The sequence below is a fragment of the Hemiscyllium ocellatum genome, unplaced genomic scaffold, assembly GCF_020745735.1.
Source record: "Hemiscyllium ocellatum isolate sHemOce1 unplaced genomic scaffold, sHemOce1.pat.X.cur. scaffold_540_pat_ctg1, whole genome shotgun sequence".
NCBI lineage: Eukaryota > Metazoa > Chordata > Chondrichthyes > Orectolobiformes > Hemiscylliidae > Hemiscyllium > Hemiscyllium ocellatum.
The window spans coordinates 395,704-401,703 of NW_026869107.1; the positions used below are offsets into that span (position 1 = coordinate 395,704).

Consider the following 6,000-nt stretch of genomic DNA (forward strand, 5'->3'; position numbering starts at 1 on the left):
GGCCACAGTAAGTTCTGGAGTAAAAAAATGTGTTAAACGTCTTAGCAATCTCCAGCGGTTCCACACATCAGTGGTCTCATTGTTCCTTAAGGGACACTATTTTGTCTCGAGTTACTCTTTTACTCAATATATTTATACAATCACTTTTGGATTTTCCTTATCCTTTTCTGCCGAGGCTATTTCATATACCCTTTCTGCATTCCTAATTTCCACCCAAAGTGTATTCCTACAGCCCCTGTGATCCTCAGGGATTCCCTTGATCCAGCTGGCGATACCTGACATGTGCCCCCTTTTCCTTGACCAGATCCTCAATAGACAGCCAGTGTTTCCGAGTGCTGTCAGCATTGAGCTGCTCACAAACAGGAACATACTGGTGGTGATCGCTCAATTTAACTCACTTTTTAAATATTCTCGTTGCGAGACTTCCCTTTTCCTGCAAATAGTCTCGCAAATCACCTTTTGAAAGTTCCTGTCTAATACTATCAAGATTGGTCTGGCCCCATTTCATAAATTGAACTTGTGGACCAGACCTGTCCTTTTCCATCTCTATTTTCAAGCTCATAGAATTGTGGTCATTTTGACAAAATGCGTTCCCACTCACACCTCAGTCCCTTTCCCGACCTTGATTCCCAAGGGGCGGTCAGGTTTTGCCCTTTCTCTTTTCAGGCCATTTACATATTGATTGGGAGTTTTCTGGAACACAATTACCAAATTCCTCCCTTGCAAATACTGAACACTGGCAGTCCCAGTCTAGATTTGGAAAGTTGAAAAATCCCAACCATAACAGCCCTATTATTCTGATTGATATTTGAGATCTCCTGATATATTTGTTCCTCAGTCTGCCACGGATTATTCGGGGTCAGTAGGACAATCTTATCAAAGTGATGACCCATTCTTATTTCTCAGTTCCACTAACATAACTTCAGTGGGCAATCCCACAGCAATATCCTCTCTAAGTACTGCTGTGATTATTCATGCAATCAAAACCCACCATCACGCGTCCTCTCTTGCCTCCCCTTCCTGCAGTCCCTTTATCTTGAATCAATGAGCTGTCAGTCCTGCCCCTCGCTCAGCTGTGTTTCTGTAATAACTATAATCTCCCATTCCACTGTTCCAATCCATGGCCTGAGTTCATCTTCCTTAGCTGTCAGTCCCCTTGAATTGAAATAAATGTAGTTTAATCATCGGTTTTCGCCCCATTTCCTGCTATATTCTTCCTGTCTTGTCTGCTGAAATTGCTCTCTCTAACTTGTGCACCAGCCTCAATCTTCTGTCTGGCCTTACGATTGTTTAAGATCCAACACAGTGCCAGACTAGTTTATATCCTCTCAAGCAGCTCTAACAATTCGCCCCACCAGGATATGCGTCCCCTTCCTGATCCAGTTCAGGTGTCTTCCCCACCCTGTCTACCTGTTCTTACAACTTCAGACATCCAATGACTTGCCCACCAAGGTCCCTGTGTTCCTCGGTACTCCAAGACGACCTGCCATTCATGATGTATATCCTTCGCTTATGAGACTTCCACAGTTCATTACCTCACAGTGATCAGAAGTAAACACCATCTGCCATTACTCTACACAGTTTATCATATGATGGACATCAGACTGCAGGCTGAGAACATCCCCTCATCTTTCATATCCTCTGCAAACCTGCTAATTTTTATTTCTGCTTTCGCATCCAAGTTATTAATGTACATAATAACCAGCAATGGTTCCTGCACAGATCCCTGTTGGACGCCCACTGTTGCAAGAATTCCAAACACGAAGAAGTCTATCCACTAATTGTGGATCCAGTTTACCAACTTGCCTTGGATCCCAGTGGCTCTTTACGTTTTGACCAGCCTTCCATGAGGGACCTTGTCAAAGGCCTTCTTCAAGTCCATGTAAACCACATCATCTGCACTGCCCTCCTCAATATTTTAAAACACCAGTTAAAAAAAAACTGAACTGATTTCCTCAGACAGTATTTCCTCAGACCAAATCCGTGGTGACGCTGCCGAGGTGATCCTTGGAAGTGTTGATGCATCCTCAGAATCGTTCCCAATAATTTCCCTCTCCCTGCTGTCAGACTATCCGCTCTGTAATTACCTGGCCTGTCCCTGCTGCTCTTGAACAAATGAACCACTTTAGCCATCCTCTAGTCATTCGGCACTTCACATGTGGCCAGCAAAGTATTACATACATCCACCAGGACCCCAGCAATCTCTTGCCTTCCCTCCCATAGCAGCTTGGGATACATTTCATTGGGCTGGGGCTTTCTCCACCTTTATGCCCGTGAAAACATTTAATATCTCCTCCTTATTCATCTTTTCTTGTTCTCGAACCTCACTGTCCCAAATGAAATCCCCAGCTGCAATGCCTTTCTCCTGTGTGAATACAGATGGGAAGTATTCATTGAAGACCTCACCTACTTCCTCTGGCTCCATGCACAGTTTGTCCCTTTGGTTTCTATCAAGCCTCGCTCTTTACCTGGGAATCCACTTCCTCCAACTATACTCGTTAAATACCTCATCGCCTTTCCATAACAGTGTCTGCCAAGGATATTTCGTTCCCATTATTTGCCCGTCATTTTAAGGATCCCCTTGCACTCTCTATACATTGGTCGGTCTTTGCCTGTTTTCATCGCATTGTATTTCCTTTATCAAGCTCAGGATATCGCTTGACCAGTATTCACTGGAGTTACTGCCTTTTCATTCACTCTTCACAGAACACACTGGCCTTGAGTTCTCCCTGTATCACTTTGACACACTTCCTCTTTCTGAATATGAACCCAACTGCAAATAGTTTCTCCCGGTCTGTGTTTGCCAGATCCTGTCTCGTGATAATGATAATGCACAGTGACAGTGATATTCTAATGATGAGAGGGTTTCCACAAATTTGGCCTCTTCACTTCTGGCCTATCTTTATATTTTTTTTTCCAAAATGACTTTGAAAGCTAGTGTTATGACCACTATCACCAAAACACTATAACAAAACTTTGTCATCTTGTCCAGTACCTACAGCCCACTCTGTCTGTAACATCCAGCCCTTACTGACCTCCCCATCTGTGTACCTCCCTCCAGCCTCTCCAGCACATGATGTCACTGTAACCTTCTCCAGTCCCAACAGCACTCCTCCATCCTGTCCTACAGCACCTTCATTACCTCTAACCTTCCACCATCCATTTCCCCTCACTGTCTGTACAGAGTCCTCCAGTTCCTACAGCCTTTCCTGCCAGCCCTCCTTTGTGTATAGTTCTGAAGCCACCTGAACGCTTCTGTGATCTGTAACCTTGCCCCCTCTCTCTCTTCAATGTTCTCTGTCTCTGTGACTAACTCCCATCAGTACAATGTTCCTTACCTCTGACCACCTCCAGTCAGTTCTAGCCTCCTTAGCTCTCGAACATCCTGCAGCCACTAAAACCATCCATGTGCCTGAGGTATCCTCTCAATTGTTGTAACAACTCTCATTCCCACAACTGCATCTGTCCATAACCTCAGCCAGTCCAAAAAACCTTTGCTAACTCGGTAACCTCACCCTGTGTGTACAACTCTGAGTATGCCTAACTTCATCCAGTCTCCCCAACCGCCCTTACCTCTAATTGTCAAGGGAATCCACAATCCTCCCTATTGCGTTAACCACATGGACACCATTTATGTAACCTTCTCCTGATCCTGACTATATTCTCCTCCTGTTCCAATGAACCTTGTGAACTTTGTGACCTAGTAATCAGCCTCACTGTGCCTGGAACCTGACTTCAATTCCAGCCTTGGCCGACTGTCTGTGTGAACATTACATGTTCTCCCCCTGACTGTGTGGGTTTCTTCTGCCATAGCTCAACATTTGCACAATAGGTGGATTGGCCATCATTAATTGAGCGTAGTATTCTGGCAAGTGTGGTATAGGTGAGTTCACCGCGATTTATGTAGGGTTTAATGGACAGGGAGATAAATGGGTCTGGTTTGGATACTCTTTAGAGGATTGCTGTGGACTTGTTGGGCCGAATGGCCTGTTTCCACAGTGTGGAGATTCTATTCAGGTTATTGTCCAGTCCTGTCAACCATCCCTGTGTCTTGAACCTTGCCTCATCCCCAATACTCTCCTTAGATGTGTAATCTCCAACAGTCTCTAAAACACTCCTGGGCGATGTAAGCTTCTCCTGTCCTTACCACGAGCAATCCCTATAACTGTTGTCATTGGTTACATCACTCCCATCACTGTTCCATCCTGAAACCGCCCAAAACATTTATATCTCTGTAAACTCATCTGAACTGTCTATACTTCCTTTTGACAGTCCCGTTCTGAGACTTTCTCTATATCAAAAAATAATTAAGTGCAGGTAACCCTTATTATTGTAACCTCCGTCCAGCCTTACAGCACTGAGGATCTGTAGAAGCTCTTTTCAAACCGACAGCCATCTCTGTGTCTGTAATATCCTCCACTCCCCAGAATTCATTCTCTCTGAGCTCTTCTGTAGTCCATTAAACACTCCCTAACACTATCTGTATCATTGTAATCTTCACCCAAAACACAACCTTCCCTATCTGTATAATTCCCTATACCAGTCCCTATCCCTCTAAGCTCCGTCTAACAATACAATTGTCCATGCTTGTGTATTCACCTTCAGTCCCGACTCGCCTCCCTATCTGTATAGCCTTCTGCATGCATTTTTCCTTCAGTCTCTTCAACTGTCCCTGTCAGTGTAATATCTTCCAGAGCCGAAAAACCCCCTCTCTTTAACTTTCTCAGGCCACACAACCCTCACTATCTGTGACCTACTCCTGTCAGAGAATCCTTCCTCTGTGAACTGCTCCAACTCTTCAACTCTCCATAAGCTCCTGCCGCTCTTACAGCCCTCCCTGTCTTCATAACCTCTTCCAGTCCCTACACCGCAATCAGTCTATGGAGACCCTACCACCATCCCTATCTATGTTAGCCTCTCAGGTCCCTGCAACACTCCCGATCTGTAGATCCCACTCCTATGCCTGTGCCTCTCCCGTTCCTGTTCCTTGTAACTGTGTAACATCCTCCCGTCATTGTCACCCACTGTGTGTCAGTGTAAGCTCCTCCTGTATCTCCATCCATTTACCGATCTCCATAACCTTCTCCAGCTCGTACCCCCCTATCTGTGTAAACATCATTCTCCACTCGAACCTAATACAGAAACTTCCTTCTATTTGTGCTATGCTCCCTTATATGTGAAACTGTCTCCAACCAAACTTGCTACCCAATCTCTCAAAAAAAAATCCAGATTCCACAGCCTCCGTGTCTAAATAACCCCCAGAACCTAAGCCTTCCTAGATCTATAAACATCTTCAGTCACGATGACCCTCCATATCTCTATTTGTTCCTCCAGATGATACAAACCTCTTTATCTCTGTTGTAGGTTGCATTGGGACATTGACAGGACGCAGAGCTGGGCTGGAAGTGGCAGATGGAGTCCAATCTGGAAAAGTGTGAAGTGATTCATTCTGGAAGGTAGAATTTGAATACAGAATACAGAGTGAAAGGCAAAATACTTGGCAGTTTGGAGGAACAGAGAAATCATGGGGTCCGTGTCCATAGATCCCTCAAAATCGCCACGCACATTGATATGGTTGTTAAAAAGTAAAAAATGAGGTCTGCAGATGCTGGAGATCACAGTGCAAATGTGTTGCTGGTCAAAGCACAGCAGGCCAGGCAGCATCTCAGGAATAGAGAATTCAACGTTGAGCATAAGCCCTTCATCAAGGCCTATGTTGTGTTGGCTTTCCTGAGAGGGGGATTGATTTTAAGAGTCGTTAGGTTTTACTGCATCTTTATAGCGTCCTGGTGAGATCACACTTGGATATTGTGTTCAGTTCTGGTCCCGTCTTTACTGAAGGATGTGCAAGTTTTAGAGTGCGTACACAGGAAATTTAGCAGGATGCTGCCTGGAATGGAAGGCATTTCTTATGAAGAAAGGTTGAGGGGGTTAAGGCTTTTTTCATGGGAGTGCAGAAGGGGGTGGGGCGACCTGGTAGAGGTGAACAAGATGATGAGA

The 6,000-nt window shown here is 44.9% G+C and overlaps 1 long non-coding RNA gene across 1 annotated transcript in view; it reads left to right on the plus strand.

Moving 5' to 3' along the window:
- Positions 1–5,438, plus strand: part of LOC132813924 (uncharacterized) — a 43,509-nt gene extending 38,071 nt beyond the window's left edge. The window contains exon 4 of the long non-coding RNA XR_009644216.1: positions 5,365–5,438. This is a non-coding gene — a long non-coding RNA (uncharacterized LOC132813924). The remainder of the gene's footprint in view (positions 1–5,364) is intronic.
- The last annotated feature ends 562 nt before the right edge of the window (positions 5,439–6,000 follow it).